At 40.0% G+C, this 17,325-nt stretch overlaps 1 pseudogene; it reads right to left on the reverse strand.

Annotated features, from left to right (window-relative positions):
- LOC112624335 overlaps positions 1-525 on the reverse strand; it is a 2,040-nt pseudogene extending 1,515 nt beyond the window's left edge.
- Between the last annotated feature and the right edge of the window lie 16,800 nt (positions 526-17,325).

The raw sequence follows: 17,325 nt of genomic DNA on the forward strand, positions 1-17,325 counted from the left end.
GAAAAAATGCTCATCATCACTGGCCATCAGAGAAATGCAAATCAAAACCACAATGAGATACCATCTCACACCAGTTAGAATGGCGATCATTAAAAAGTCAGGAAACAACAGGTGTTGGAGAGGATGTGGAGAGATAGGAACACTTTTACACTGTTGGTGGGATTGTAAACTAGTCCATTCTGTTCTTAAATGTGTCCTCGCTTTCAACAGTGAGGTCTGCCCAGGCTTTCCTTCCTTGGGTTCTAAGGTGCTTTGCTGGTACTGCCCCCATGTCTGTTTCCAGGAGTCCTCTGTTTGTTCTTTCTGGTCTTCCTCATGGATCCTGAAGTGAGGAAGTTCTCTGCAGAGTGACCCTCCATATTCCTGGGAGAGGTGGTTCAAGATTTTTCTGCTGTGGACCAGCTGCCTTCTTTCCTGAGGAAGCCCCTCTAATCTCTGCATGTTGCTTCTAGTTGGTTTTTTGAAGTTGTCTTCTTCTGCAGATTGTTGTCCACAAGTTTGAGAACCCGGCTTTCTGGAACTCATTCAACCCTGTTTTTATTCCAACCAACAATCTTTCTTCTTCCCAAGAACTCCTAGGGATTTCCCAGGTGGAATCTTACAGATCTTATAGGATGGTCTAGAAGGATGAAGTGGGAGATACAATCCAAGATTCTGTAATCAGAGGTTTCTACAGTCAGGATTAGATCTCCTGAGCCTTACTATACAGCAAACTTAGCTTTTCTGAATGGTGACCTGAAATGAGAATCTAGATCTTTCTAGTAGTCGCTTTCTCACTCTTTTTAAAATATCAAATCCACTACTGTGCCCTCTGCACTCCCAATCCCTTTTCCATGCTCTATTTTTTTCTCCCATAACAGTCATCACTTTCCAATTATATGCTACATTATATCCTGTGTTTATGTTTATTGTCTCAATCTCCCTGTTAGAATGGAAGCTCCTGCAGGATATTTATGTCTGCTGGGGTCATTGAGAACAACCACCCTATGAGAAGAGGGCCATTATTATTTCAAAGAGAGGGTGAATTCACATCCAGGACCTCCTAAACCGAACACCAAACTCAATGATGCAGTGGAAAGGTGAGGTTGGGATGGAGATGAAATGGATTTGCACTGATTTCAATGCATCATCTTATTACTATCATCATCTGTCTCATAATCTTCTCCATGCCCCTCTGCTTGAGGGCAGAGCCCAAAACTTGTGTATGACCAACATTTTACAAGCTGGTTGCACATGAATCAAATGCCTAGTGGAAGCTCCAAAATGAATGAGATCTAAGCTATCTTGTTTTCATGGTTTCATAAGCATCTAAAGCAGAACCTGGCATAGGAGATGCTCAATAATTGATGAAGGATTGAAAGAAGAATATCTGTGTTCTAGGTGGATGCTTCCCCACCATTCTATTTTACCTGTACATAGGACTACAGTTTATAAAGACTCAAACCAGTTATGTCATTGGGTCAGCACAATTACTTAAGCTAGATAGGACTTTTTGTGGTTTTCTTTTAACCATTATTTCCACAATAAGATATTGAGAGATTAAAGGACTTGCCAAAATCAGATCCTGGATTCAGACTTGCAATCAAAGTATCTTTTTTTTTTTTTTTTTTTTTGGTGGGAGACAAGTTCCCTTTCCAGACCTCCTGGCTAAATGAGGAAAACTAATAAGTTACTGTATTTGCTGTGGATGCTTCTAAATCCAGTAGCTCTGAGATTAGGGCTAAGGTTCTCCCTCCACTGTTGACCTGTGGAATTCTGTAGCTGCTCACATCACAGCTATATGAGTGGTTTTTGGGAAACACACCATAATGGCCACATCCTCTTGTTTTTATAATTTACATGGGATTGAAAACAAGAGATATTGTCTTGTTGATAGCTAGAGCTCATTTGGAGTCTGCCCTGAATCTCTGGATTTGGCTCAATGCCCGTCCTCATCTGACTTCTCTGGGCAAACCAACTACTGTCTTAGTATTGTATTACTCTGTTTGGATTCCCTGTCAGTCCATCAGATTTAGCTGATGAGCTCATTGACTGAAAATTGATTGAGCAAGACAGTGTCCCTGATTCTCTATGCATACACAGCACCATTGTCTTCCACAGATATTTCATAATAATTGGCATCCCCCTACAAGATCATTGGTATCTCAATAATTAAAATCAATAGCTGTTGGTAAGGCAAGAATTTATCATAATAATCTACAAAAGTGGTAAAAAGGTAATATAATTCAGAAGATGGATGGAAATATAAAATTACCAATTCCGAACAGGTTTTTAAAGATAATACTTGTTCCTTAAGGACATTCATATTTAATAAAATAAAAGAGTTATTTCCTTATTATCATTTTAATGACATAAATGGTTACTTTTTTATGTGAGTGGGGAAAATATAGCACTTAAACATTTTGAGATAAGGAGTGGAACACTTTATAAAATAACAATTCAGCGTTTGGTTTTTCACAGATTTTGTCTCTATGCTACCGTTTGATTTTTTTTTTTTTTTTTTTTTGAGACAGAGCAAGACTCTGTCTCCCAGGCTGGAGTTTAGTGGCACAACCTTGGCTCACTGCAACTTTCGCCTCCTGGGTTCAAGTGATTCTCATGCGTCAGCCTCCCGAGTAGCTGAGATTGCAGGTATATAACACCACGCCTGGCTAATTTTTTATACTTTCAGTAGAGATGGGGTTTCACCATATTGGCCAGGTTGGTTTCAAACTCCTGGCCTCAAGTGATCTGCCTGCCTTGGCCTCCCACAGTACTGGCATTACAGGTGTGAGCCACTGTGCTTAGCCTGTTAGAATTTAATAGTTCTCAGTTGTACACTATTTCCCTATTCTGGATGCTCTAAAGCATCAGTGACAATAATTATGAATGTAGAAGGTGCACTGGTAGCCAAAGTTAACTACTTCATCGCTGTTCGTGAGAGGGGTTTTTACCTGTGCTTTCTTCTTCTTCTTTTTTTTTTCCTTTTTCTGAGATCAGACAAGTTAGTTAGATTCCAAACAATATGGACCTAATATAATCACAATACCATTTAAATTGGCCACAGAATGACCCTTACCCAGACAGGACTCTTAGTGTATTTAGCTGTCAACAAAATATAAAACTTATGAGAATAATGGCTACTTTTAAATATAAGGCCTACATCATATTGTTAGAGGAACTTCTGGAAATAGGAGACAGTTGCTATTAAAATTCAGTTTATTTTAATTCACCATTATTTACTGAGTGCCTACATATGTTAGGTGCTAGGGCTACAAAGATGACTAGACCCTGGGCCGGGCCCAGTGGCACACCTAAGCACAGCCATCAGTGAATTCAAATAAGTGATAGTGGCATGCAACAATCTGTGGAACCATGGAGGAGACATCTGTTCTTTCTTCCTGCTGGCATTATGGACTCTGAGACTGAATCTTGAACTATTTCTAGGAGATGCTCAGAGTAAAAACAACAACAGCAGGAGAAGAGACTTCTAGGCCAAAGTTTCATGAGTGAGCACGGTCCCAGAGGATGGATATGCATTAAGTAGGTTTAGGTGGAATAGCTGCATGTAGGAGACAGAAGCAGGAAGGGCTGCTTAGTAGCAGAAAGCAAAGGGTGTGAGTGGCAGGTGAAGAAGTATGAAGACCTCTGTAGTAAGATAAAGGGTCTTTGAAGGATGCTAAGCAGAAAATTGAAATGATTATATTGTAATCATTGTAAAGGATGGGATTGGAAGAGAGAGAAACCAGAGACAGTTAGTGTCCAGTACCAAAGTCCAGACTTGAAATGATAAATGTCACATTAATCAGTGGTGGTGGGAATGGAGAGGAGAGAATAAATTCAAGAGTAATTTGGAAGATAGCACCAATGAGCCTTGGTTACTGATTAGATAGGACAGGGGTACAGAAAGACAAATGGGTCAGTGGGGACTTGGGTTTCTAGGTCAGGTGTCTGTATTGAAGATCATTGTGTTAAGAAATATAGTGGTTACCGATGAAAGATAAGCAGTTTTTTGTTGTTTCAGATGAGACTGTAGATAGAGTGAGTGGAACAGAAGAAGATAAAGTATTTGGTTATAAACATTTTGAGTTTTAAGTGCTGTAAAAATAGCCAAGAGGAAATTTTTGATGTAGAGTAGCAGTTGGAAATATGGATCTGAATTTAACAGAAATTGAGATTGGAACTGGGCATGGTGGCTCATGCCTGTAATCCCAGCACTTTGGGAGGCCGAGGTGGGTGGATCACCTGAAGTCAGGGGTTCGAGACCAGCCTGACTAACATAGTGAAACCCGTCTCTACTAAAAATACAAAATTAGTTGGGTATGGTGGCACATCCCTGTAATCCCAGCTACTTGGTTGGCTGAGGCAGGAGAATTTCTTAAACCCAGGAGGCAGAGGTTGCAGTGAGCCAAGATCACTCCAGCCTGGGCAATAGCGCAAGACTCAGTCTCAAAAAAACAAAACAAAACAAAACAAAACAAAAACCAAAAAAAAAAAGAAAAAAGAAAAAAACATTGAGAGTGGAGGTAAAAATGGCATCAGCCTATATTATTTAAAGCATGTATAATATTTGAAGCAATATGATAAGATGAAATTGCCCAGGGTTGGGGTTATGGTTAGGATGGTGGTCAGGAAAGTCATTGTTTTGGTGTAGTACTTAGAGTCATTTGAACATACTATGTGATATATTTGTTGGATGCTGAGTCTCTTCTACAGTCTCACTTCCCTCCTCTCAGGACTTGTATAATCTTTGGTGAGTCTATCTAGGGATAATCCAGTACTTACCACTTGACAGTAGAACTGGAATACACATGGGAAACCAAATTAAGGTTGTAATACAGCATGTTTTAAATATAGGATTGGATTTAGAAAGGATTGGTATGAATATGAGATTAGAGTTACAAATAGCCCTGACCACCAGATGACTTGAAAAGGTACCTGAGTACTCTTTCCTCATCCTTCCCATCCAATAGAAACAGAGTGGAGTAGGGAAATCCTGATGGAGGGTTCAGAAACCCTGCCTTCTTTTCTTTCCAAAAGACTTTCTTTTCCATGTAGACCGTAGATGTTTTCTGACTGAGTCAACTTTATATCCCCAAGGTCTGTTGACATTTAACATGCCAAAGATCCATGGAGTGGAGCAGCCAGATGTTTAGGGCCTGGTCCTGGCCTATTACCATGAGCATTGCTCAGATTCCCAGTCTGAGTCAGAATCCTGAGTGACAGATCACAGGATGTTTGTGTTTTCTGAAGGACTTAAAGGGCTTGCAAAATGTTCTGTCTTATCCACCTCCAGAGAGAAGATTGCTCATCTTTGAGATCCATGTAGATGGAAAAAGAAAGGAAAAATGGTATATCGGTGCACAAAATCATATACAGTATCACCAATCATCATTAGCTACCACTCTTGATTTTCCATCTGTCACTTCCTTACCTATCTAATGCCCTCATCCCATTACGTTCTGCATCAACCTTTTTGCTTCAACCAGGCTAGCTTGTTTGTGATCCATGGCACACATAGTTATCTTACCACATGTGGGGCTTCCCATTGACACCTTTCTCCACTTCTACCTTTTCTCAATCATCTATTTTTCTTCTTTAAATTGCTATTCAAAACTATAGCTTCTCCACAAAACATTTGCTTCCTACTGGTAAAAACTTAGGCTGGGTGCTATGGCTCACACCTATAATCCTAGCACTTTGGGAGGGCTAGGCAGGAGGCTCACTTAAGACCAGGAGTTCGAGACCATCTTGGGCACAAGAGTGAGACCTCATCTCTAAAAACAGCAACAACAACAGCAACAGCAAACCCAAAACAAACACATGAAATCATCCCAAATTCCCCAATGATTTCCTATATGGCAATTAAAGTTTTATCTCCCCATAGATATTATACCAAAGGTTTAATTTATACTCATTTGGGTATAAAGTACTTATTTATACATGCCTGGGGCAGATTCCTAATATTTCCATAGCAGTATGTTACAGAGTAGCCCTCACTTAGAGAGGTAGATGAGTAGAATAGAATATTTGACTATATCAAATTGAAGTTTCTTAGATGATGAGAATAATGGTGATAAAAAGTATCATTCATCAAGTGTCTATCATGCCAGACACTCTACTAAGCATTTTTTAATGTTATTACATTGAACTATGACAATAAAGAGTGAGAAGAGTATCATGCCCATCTTATAGATTAGAAAACAAAGATTCAAAAAAGTAATTTGAAGCCAGGCACAGTGGTGTGTGCCTGTATTCCTAGCTACTTGGGAGGCTAAGGCAGGAGGATCCCTTGAGCTCAGGAGTTCAAGGCCAGCCTGGATAACATAGTGAGACCCTGACTCTGAAAAAAGAAAAGAAACAAATAAAGGAGTAATTTGCCCAAGGTCTTAATTTATAGGCAGTGGAACCTGGATTCAAACCTAAGCCTTTTTTCCCCCAGCTTTTTGAGGTATTTATCAAATAAAATTTATAAATATTTAAATTGATTGACAAATAAAAATTGTATATATTTAAGGTATATATGTGATGATTTAATATATATATACGCATTGCGAAATGATTACCACAATCAAGCTAATTAACACATCCATTATCTGACGTAGTTACCATGTGTGGTAAGAATACTTAAGATCTACTCTGATAGCAAATTTCAAGTATACAATGCAGTATTAACCATTGTCACCATGCTATAGAAACCCCAGTACTCTTTTTTTGTTTTGTTTTGTTTTGTTTTTTTGAGACGGAGTCTCACTCTGTAGTCCAAGCTGGAGTCCAGTGGTACGATCTCAGCTCACTGCAACCTCCACCTCCTGGGTTTAAATGATTCTCATACCTCAGCTTCCCAAGTAGCTGGGACTACAGGTGTGCACCACCACACCCAGCTAATTTTTTGTATTTTAGTAGAGATGGGGTTTCACCATGTTGCTCAGGTTGGTCTTGAACTCTTGATCTCAGGTGATCCACCTGCCTCAGCCTCCAAAGTGCTGGGATTACAGGCATGAGCCACTGCTCCCAGCCGAAACCCCAGTACTCTTTACTCTAATAACAGAAAGTTTGTACCCTTGACCAACGTCTTCCCATCTCTTCCCCTTACTCTGCACCCCAAACCCCTGCCTCAGCTCCTGAAAACCGCTATTCTACTTTCTGCCTCTGTGAGTTCAGTTTTTTTAGATTCCACATATAAGTGAGATTGTATAGCATTTGTTTTTCTTTGTCTGGCTAATTTCACTTAGCATAATGTCCTCATTGTCACAAATGGTAGAATTTTCTTCTTTTTATGGCTGAATATATACACACACACACACACACACACACACACACATACATATATATGGTATATATACATACATACATTTGGTGTGTGTGTGTGTGTGTATATATATATACACATACACCAAATTTTCTTTATCCATTAACTGTGGATGAATGCAATACTTAAGTTGATATCATAACTTGGCTAATGTGAATAGTGCTGTAGTAAACATGAGAATGCAGGTATCTCTTTGAGATACTGATTTCATTTTGTTTGGCTATACACACAGAAGTGGGATTGCTGGATCGTACAGGAGTTCTGTTTTTGATTTTTTGAGGAACTGCCATACTGTTTTTCATAATGGCTATACCAATTCACATTTCCACCAACAGTGTATAAGGGTTCCCTTTACTCCATACCCTTGCCAACTCTCATCTTTTGTCTCTTGGATAATAGGCATTCTTTTTTTTTTAAATTTTATTTTTTAAATTGTTTTTTGGTTTCTGAGACCTCTCAGGGATGAAAATATCATTCTAACAGGTGTAAAGTGATATCTCATCGTGGTTTTCACTTGCACTTACCTGATGATTAGTAATGCTGAGGACATTTTATATACCTGCTGGACATTGGTATATCTTCTTTGAAAAAATGTCTATTCTGGTCCTTTGCCTATCTTTATATCAAGTTTTTTGTCTTTCGCTATTGAGTTGTATGAGTTATTTTTCTATATTAGAGACTAACCCCTTATCTGATATGTGATTTCTAAATATTGTCTTCTATTCTGTGGGTTTTCTTTTCATTTGTTGCTTGTCTTCTTTGCTGTGCAGAAGCTTTTTGATTTGATGCAGTGTACTACTTCATTATTTTTATTTCTATTGCCTGTGCTTTAGGTATCACATCCAAAAAATTCATTGCCAACAGCAATGTCAAGGAAATTTTCCCCTATGTTTTGTTCTAGGAATTTTGAGGTTTCAGACTTTAGCTTAAGTCTTTTTGCCGTGTTTGTTTGTTTGTTTTGTGGAGACAGTCTCCCTCTGTCACCCACACTGGAGTACAGCTGCACCATCTCGGCTCACTATAACCTCCGCCTCCTGGGTTCAAGTGATTTTTCTCCCTCAGCCTCTGGAGTAGCTAGGATTACAGGTGTGTGCCACCACGCTCAACTAGTTTTTTGTATTTTTAGTAGAGATGTGATTTCACCATGTTGGCCAGACTGGTCTCGAACCCCTGACCTCAAGTGATCCTCCCACCTCGGCCTCTCAAAGTGCTGGGATTAGAGGCATGAGCCATTGTGCCTGGCCTAGCTTAAGACTTTAAGCCATTTCTAGTTAATTTTTGTGTATATTATAAGATAAGCATCCAATTTTATTATTTTGTATGAGGATATCCAGGTTTTCCAACGCCGTTTACTGATGACATTATTACTTCTCCATTGTATATCCTTGTCAAAGATTAGTTGACTGTATATGTGTATCAAGCCCATGTCTTTGAGACTGTGGCTCATAATCTTGACAGTATACTATGTTTTAGTATTCATTGTTTAAAGGACAGAAACGGTTTCTAGTATTTTCCTGATGTCTTTCCATTCCTCCTTGTACAGGGCTATGCGCTGAATGCTGCTCCCCCTTTTGCCCATTTTTTTTTTTAATTTTCAGAAGGGGCTTCCTTAGTGTTTTATGGATCCTCCCTCCCTTTGAGAACAAAGCTTGCTAATGTTCAGATAAAAGACTCTTCATTAGAAAATAGTTCTTTAGCTCAACCAATATTTATCGAGTGCTTACTATGTGTCTAACACTTCAAGGCACTAGGGAAAAGTGGTGAACAAAACAGAATAAGATTTCTCCTAATGGACTTATGCTTTAATGGTTCCTTACATTAAGTTTTAGTGATAGTAAATGTCACTAGGCTGGTGTCTTCTCAATGCGTATTCTCCAGGTTTGAAGTCTTCTCCATTTTCAAGACTGTGTTTGAATTAAGAGGTTGTATAGGCCAATATTTCTCCAATATATTTATAATTAACATCAGTTAGTTGTTTCTATTGTGTTCATGTTTTATTTCAGTCTTGTAATTTTGGGGAAATTGACATTACTTCTGGCTCCAAAGGAGAACATGTGATCTAGGTTAACCAATCATTACACATTATACCTTCCACAATGATTGATTGGTTTGGTAAAGGGCATGTGACCTGAAAAGGTACAATAAAGCAAATTTTAGAACTTTTTGGGGGATATTTCAAGAACACTAATGCTCTCTTATGCTCTGAAGAGTGTAATGTGTAAATGACAGGACTGGATCTTCTGCAGTCATTTTGCAGAGAAGAGAGAAGAATCTGACACACAGATATAGAGCCTAGAGAATTGCAAAGAAATGGAGCTGGAGGCCTGATAATATCGCACCTTCCCTGTCCCACCTCTGGAGTTCAACCATCAGTGAAGCTTTTTGTTTATTGAGACAGTTGAATTGAGTTTCATTAATTGCAACTTAAAGCGCAGTAATTGACACAAACAAAAACCTTATTACTCTGCCCCCTTGCTTTTTCTAGAAGCATGTTAGATTTTTCTCAGAATAAATTCACATTGGAATGTGCTGATTTCGACAGTTGATAATTGTTAACCAATGTCCCAGAGAGGATAGAATATGCGTCACTTTGACCAATATTTTTCTTTTTTTTTTTTTGAGACAGAGTCTCACTCTGTCACCCAGGCTGGAGTGCAATGGCACAGTCTCGGCTCACTGCAACCTCCGCCTCCCAGGTTGAAGTGATTCTCCAGCCTCAGCATCCCGAGTAGCTGGGACTACAGGCACGTGCCACAACACCCAGCTAATTTTTGTATTTTTTAGTAGAGACGGGGTTTCACTATGTTGGCCAGGGTGATCTCGAACTGCTGACCTCGTGATCTACCCGCCTCGGCCTCCCAAAGTGCTGGGATTACAGGCATGAGCCACCGCATTGGGCTTATTTTTCCTGTTTTTAAGAAATATTTTTATATCTGTTGCTATGCAGTTTAAATGTGAAGACGTTTTCTTAAATATTAATCTTCAAAATGTCTTTTGGTTTAAATTTAACAAAGTTTTCAGTGAGCAATTAAAACACCTTTGAGATATTAGTAAAAGAAATAAGAAAAAGAAAAAAGATCACTATGATTATGGTGAAAGGAAAGAAATAATGTATTTCAGGAGAAAGAGAATATAGGAAAAAATGGGACAAAAAGCAAAGGATAAAAGTCAGTTTTCTAGAAGGGGAAGTTTTGTTGTTTGTTTGTTTGTTTGTTTTAAATACAGTCTGGCACTGTCACCCAGGCTGGAGTGTGTGGTGGCTCAATCTCAGCTCACTGCAACCTCTGCCTTCCAGGTTCAAGCAATTCTCCTGCCTCAGCCTCCTGAGTAACTGGGATTACAGGCACCCACCACCATGCCCAGCTAATTTTTATATTTTTAGTAGAGGCGGGGTTTCACCATGTTGGCTAGGCTGGTCTGGAACTCCTGATCTCAAGTGATCCACCCACCTCAGCCTCCCAAATTGCTAGGATTACAGGCATGGGCCACCACACCCGGCTCTGTAAGGGGAAGTTTTAACACTAACTTGGAAAAGAAAGTACACAGTAAAATTTCAAAGATTTTATAATTTAATGTCATGCAGGAAAACGTAAAGGTAATAGTTTACAAATCATAAGAGAGGCCGGGCATGGTGGCTCACGTATGTAATCCCAGCACTTTGGGAGGCCAAGGTGGGCAGATCACTTGAGGTCAGGAGTTTGAGACCAGTCTGGCCAACGCAGCGAAACCCCATCTCTACTAAAAGTACAAAATTAACATGGTGTGGTGGTGCATGCCTGTAATCCCAGCTACCTGGGAGGCTGAGGCCAGATAATTGCTTGAACCCGGGAGGTCGAGGTTGCAGTGAGGCAAGATCGTGTCACTGCACTCCAGCCCTGGGGACAGAGAGAGACTCCATCTCAAAACAATAAATAAATAAATAAATCATAAGAGATCTTTTAAGGTTGCGTGACAGAAAGATGAAAGGCCAGCTCAATACAGACAAATATAATTCAAGCTTTATTAATAAAGTTGTTCCTATATTATTTTAATTATGATCCAGAAACAAAAGAGGAATTAGAAAAGATTGCGGAACTGTTCTCTAATGATATGATCCTAATCTGACTGGATTAAATCTGACTGGACTGCTGTGCTCTGTGATGCTCAAAATGTTGGTTTTGACCATCCTAGCAATGAGAATAAAAAGCAACACCTGACCCTTTGACAGTGGCATTTATAAAAATGAAATCTCACATATACATGAGGGTAGGGTCCTGAGCTACCTAAAGTTTGTAAACTCATTTCAGTAACTTGAAGAAACCTCTGTTAGTAAGCACTAATTATAGAATCCACATGTGAGAAACATTACATTCATGGGTTGATTGGCATCACTCTTAGTGGATCTGAGATTATGATAAAAAAATTTTTGACTTAGAATTTCTTTGCCAAGTTACATCATTCCTAAAGCATCTCAAATCAGGAAGGGCAGAATAGAATCACATGCTGATGTCACAGGGTGTAGGTGGGTTTGAATGGTCTCTGGTTTAGTCAGCATTCATGCTGTAATTGTGAATTGACAGCTACTCTGAGACACTTATAAGAATGCTCACCTGCTCATGTGATATGCCCTTGAACAACAGGTCACCCACTGGCAGAGTGGGATCTTCGGGCCAAAGTGGGATCATGTCTAAGGTAAGCAGTAGTCTCAACAGCCTTGCAAGTACATTTTGAAGAAGCATATTCTTGTGGAGAAACCTCTTACAGGCTAGTGACTATGCTCATCCTCAGCAAAATAATCTGTCTGTTCCTTAGATGACAGGTGCATTGCCATCTCAATGAACCTCTCATAGATAGTGTGAGCTGTTCATACAAATCTCAGAAAACAATAAAATCATGCTGGCTGTTCTTTCCAGTTCAGCCATTGAACTCTTAAATTGCAGACAGCCATGTAAGTCTGAATGAATGACCATTCATATACCCTTTCTACCACCCTGCAGTATGGCTTTGCTCAGAATGGCAAGGAGAAAGACTGGAAGAGAAAAATGGTTGCAGGATCTTCTTGTATTTCTACAAGGCTTTGACGGTGCTGAGAACATGATTCATTCTGGTGAATTTTTTCTGTGAAGGAGGCAACTAGAAAGGAATATTGCCTTCATTTTCTAGAAAAAAACTGAAGAAAGAGAATTTATAGTTGGCTGATTATAATAGCATGAAAATGCATATCTTCTCTTTATCTAGAATTTTGTCCATCCTGATTAAAATAACAACATCCTCAATAATAACAACTAACATTGAGTACTTGTCATATATTATCTCATTTTAATCCTCCCAACAACTTTATGAATGAGTACTATAATTAGCTGCATTACACGGATGATAAAAAGGACAAGTGTTGAGTTAACCCAGTTTCCTCAGTTTCTTTTTTAAAATTTGTAATTGTTTATTTATCAGTACAAATGATTCCTTAGCCCACATATTCATGTTTCATAGTTCAGGAACATAGGTCAGTGACAAACTTCTGAGGAACTCAATCCCAAAACATTCTTAACATTCCAAAGTCACTTTGCACTCTGAAAGATACCAGCCCTCTTCATCTCCTCAAAATCTTTCATGGAATCATAGTTTCTGTAGAAATCTGCACATGTCTTCTTTCTTGGTTCAGCCATGTAAACTTTAAAAGAGCTGCAAACCCCGGCATTACAAGAAATGCTCTGACAATATGAAATCACAGACACCTGGCCAGAAGTCTGTGCATCTGAAATTTCTTCAAAACAGTGGAAGCCATGGTAGTTATTGTTCTCAACATTGATGTCCTTCCTGGCTGATGGAGAAATGCCCAGTTTCTTAAATATCATCATGGGATTGTAAAATCTTTGGGGAAGCATATAGACTTTAAAAATAACCACTCAACAATTGCTCATTATACTGAATAAAACCAGTTAGCTTTATTTTCTCGTTGCTCATATTTTTTCCTTCTTATTTATCTTTTGTCCCTTGCAGTGGAAACTTTCACCTACAGCAGACGCCTTAACCTTAGCTGTATTTCAGCTTTTAGGAGTCATTTGAGCTTGAGTAAATCATTTTTTAAAATTAATTTAATGTAATTAATTAATTTTATTTTTTTGAGACAGGTTTTCACTCTATTGCCCAGGCTGGATGGAGTACAGTGGCATGATCATTGCTCACTGCAGTCTTGGCTTCCCTGGCTCAAGCAATTCTCCTGCTTGAGCCCCCCAAATAACTGGGACTACAGCTGTGCTCTACCACACCTACCTAATTTATTTCAATTTTTAGTAGAGACGAGGTCTTACTATGTTGCCCAGGCTGTTCTTGAACTCCCAAGCTCAAGCAAACCTCCTGCTTCAGCTGCCCAAAGTGCTGGGATTACAGGTGTGAGCCACCATGCCCAGCCTGAGTAAGTCATTTAACTTCAGTTTTCTCTGAAGTTTATAGAATGGGATGAATATTTCTCTGTTTACAACACTGGGGTATGGTGAGGGTCAGAGGTGACATTGCAAATGAACATGTTTTGTAAAATATTAAGCACTATGTAAACACTGATATAAATATGGCCGGCACAGTGGCTCACACCTGTAATCCCAGCACTTTAGGAGGCCAAGGCGGGTGGATCACTTGAAGTCAGGAGTTCGAGGCCAGCCTGGTCAAAATGGTGAAACCCTGTCTCTACTAAAAATACAAAAATTAGCCGGGCATGGTGGCAGGTGCCTGTAATCCCAGCTACTCAGAAGGCTGAGGCACAAGAATTGCTTGAACCCAGTGGGCAGAGGTTGCGGTCAGCTGAGATGGAGCCACTGCATTCCAGCATGGGTGATAGAGTGAGACTCAGTCTCAAAATAACAATAAAAATAAATAAATATTATTTCTACTTTTTTCTTTGCCTGATTTTTCCCCTTATTTTTCTGAATAAAGATATTGTATTCCTTTATATGTTCATATCCAAATGTCCTCCAAATGGTGTGATTAACTACAGCAGAAAAAGTTAATAGCAAGATTTCTGAAGATGTTCACTTAAAACTCTTTTGTTTCTCCAAGACTAAGTTATTCTTCCAGTAACTAACATGTATTTCGTTTTCTAGACCTTCAGATTACCTCACAGTCCATTACAGCTTCAAAGGACACATTGATATCTTTAAATATATCAAGTGCTGAGTCACCAGATGATCCTCAAAGCTTGAATTCAGGTATCTCTTTATGTGCTTAAAGTCACTGAGAGCGAGGTAATACCCTGGATATTGACACCTTAAAGTTAACTGACTTGAGAGAATTTATTTTATTTTTATATATTTTTGGAGCCTAGGTCTTGCTCTGTTGCCCAGGTGAGTACAGTGACACAATCACAGCTCACTGCAGCTTTGACCTCCCTGGCTCAAATGATCCTCCCACCTCAGCCTCCTGAGTAGCTGGGACTACAGTTGCATGCCACCACGCCTGGCTAATTTAATTTTTTTTTTTTTTTTTTTGCAGAGACAGGGTCTCACCATGTTGCCCAGGCTGGTCTCAAACTCCTGGGCTCAAACAATTATCTTGCCTTGGCCTCACAAGGTGTTGGGATTATAGGCGTGCACCACTGTGCCCAGCTGAGAATTTTTTTTTTTTTTTTTTTTTGAGACGGAGTCTCGCTCTGTCGCCCGGCTGGAGTGCAGTGGCCGGATCTCAGCTCACTGCAAGCTCCGCCTCCCGGGCCTACGCCATTCTCCTGCCTCAGCCTCCCAAGTAACTGGGACTACAGGCGCCCGCCATCTCGCCCGGCTAGTTTTTTGTATTTTTTAGTAGAGACGGGGTTTCACCGTGTTCGCCAGGATGGTCTCGATCTTCTGACCTCGTGATCCACCCGTCTCGGCCTCCCAAAGTGCTGGGATTACAGGCTTGAGCCACCGCGCCCGGCCGAGAATTTTTAAAAACGTTTTAGTTCTACATAAGAGTAACTCAGGTTAAGAAGAGGTTGAGACATACTAGCCAATAAAGTAGAAAAGAAAGACATTTGAAAAGTATGAATTCAAAAAGTAGACATAATCAGAAAAAAATCATATAAATATAAGAAAAAATTAAAAATAGGGGGAAAAACGCCATAGCAAGGCCTGTGTGTGTGCACGTGTGTGTGTGTGTGTGTGTGTGTATTGTAGGTGGAGGTGGCAGTGGCAAAACATAGAAACAACTTCTCTTTTGAGTTCCCAGATGAAGCTGGGCACTTCCTAATCTCAATTAAGTGAGGCCAACATGATTATAACTATTAAATCCAACTTTTCCCTGTACCATGTGCAAAGAACTACAGAAAATCTTAACACTGGTGTGTAAGAAGGCCCATTGGCTCCAAGTGACTGTTGCAAAGAATAAAGAGTAGATTTTCCCAGCATGCATTCACGGGCCAAAAAAAATTGCTTGTGCCTCTCAGATCTTAAAAGTGAAAACTAGCGTCTTAAAAGCCATGTTTTAAGTGTCTATGTAAATTAAGTATGGCACTTACAGAGACATAAAACAATTAAAAATATCCCTTAAGAAATTTTACACACAGACACACAGAAGAGAAAAAAACCTATGGCTTTTTTTTTTTTTTTTTTTTTTTTTTTGACGGAGTTTCCCTCTTGTCACCCAGGCTGGAGTGCAATGGCGCTATCTCGGCTCCCTGCAACCTCTGCCTCCTGGGTTCAAGCGATCTCCTGCCTCAGCCTCCTGAGTAGCTGGCACTACAGGCGTGCACCACCATGCTCGGCTAATTTTTGAATTTTTTTAAGTAGAGATAGGGTTTCACAATGTTGGCCAGGATGGTCTCGATCTCTTAACCTTGTAATCTGCCTGCCTCAGCCTCCTAAAGTGCTGGGATTACAGACATGAGCCACTGTGCCCAGCCTAAAACCTACGACTTTAAAAATTAATAGTTTGATCTATTTTTCTTTGTCTTTCTACTGTTTCTTATGATATCCAGGGTCAGGAAGAAAGGGCTAAGTCCCTCTTTCTTCTATTCTTGCTGTATTAGTCATCTATTGCTACATAACCAATTGCCCCAAAACTTGGTAGCTTAAAACAGCAATAAACATTTGTCATTTCTGATAGTCTCTGGAGGTTAGGAATTGGTGAATGGCTGCATGGTCTGGCACAAGGTCTCTTGTGGGGTTGCAGTCAAGATGTTATTTGGGGCTGCTTAGCTGGGGCTGGAGGATCCAATTTTAGGGTGGCTTACTCCCATGAGTGGCAGAAAGCCTCAGTTCCTGTTCCTGTGAGTCTCTCCATAGGCCTGTTTGAGTGTCCTCATGACATGGTGAGTGGCTTCCTCCAGAATGAGTAATTTAAGGGAATAAGATAAAATCTGTCATGTCTTTTATAACTTAGCTTTGGAAGTCACACACTGTCACTTTCACAAATCCTGTTTGTCACACAGGTCACCTCTATTCAGTGTGGGAGGGAACTACAGAATGGCTTGCACACAAGTTGATAAGTCTCTCAGGGACCATCCTGGAGGCTGGCTATCACACTAGTTAAGTCACACCATCTAGTCAGAGCTCCAAATGTTAAGACGGCTGTTGACCAAACCAAGGCTGATGGGAGTGAGAGACCGCCTCTGCAAAGAGGCAGAGACTTGAAATTCCCTTTCAGGAGGAAATATGGTTGAAGTAAATGGGCATGTTTAGCCCAAAACAAAAAAAGATTTGGGATGCAAACATCTTTATTTTATTTATTTATTTATTTATTTATTTTGAGATGGAGTCTCACTCTGTCGCACAGGCTGGAGTGCAGTGACACGATCTCGGCTCATTGCAAACTCTGCCTCCCGGGTTCACGCCATTCTCCTTCCTCAGCCTCACAAGTAGGTCCTACAGGAGCCTGCCACCGTGCCCGGCTGATTTTTTGTATTTTTAGTAGAGATGGGGTTTCACCGTGTCAGCCAGGTTGGTCTTGATCTCCTGACTTTGTGATCCATCCGCCTTGGCCTCCCAAAGTGTTGGCATTACAGGTGTGAGCCACTGTGCCCGGCCACACACATCTTAACATATTTGAAGGACCATCATATAGAAGAAGTAGACTTGTTTTGTGTGTCC

Source organism: Theropithecus gelada, chromosome 5 (assembly GCF_003255815.1).
Source record: "Theropithecus gelada isolate Dixy chromosome 5, Tgel_1.0, whole genome shotgun sequence".
Taxonomy (NCBI): domain Eukaryota; kingdom Metazoa; phylum Chordata; class Mammalia; order Primates; family Cercopithecidae; genus Theropithecus; species Theropithecus gelada.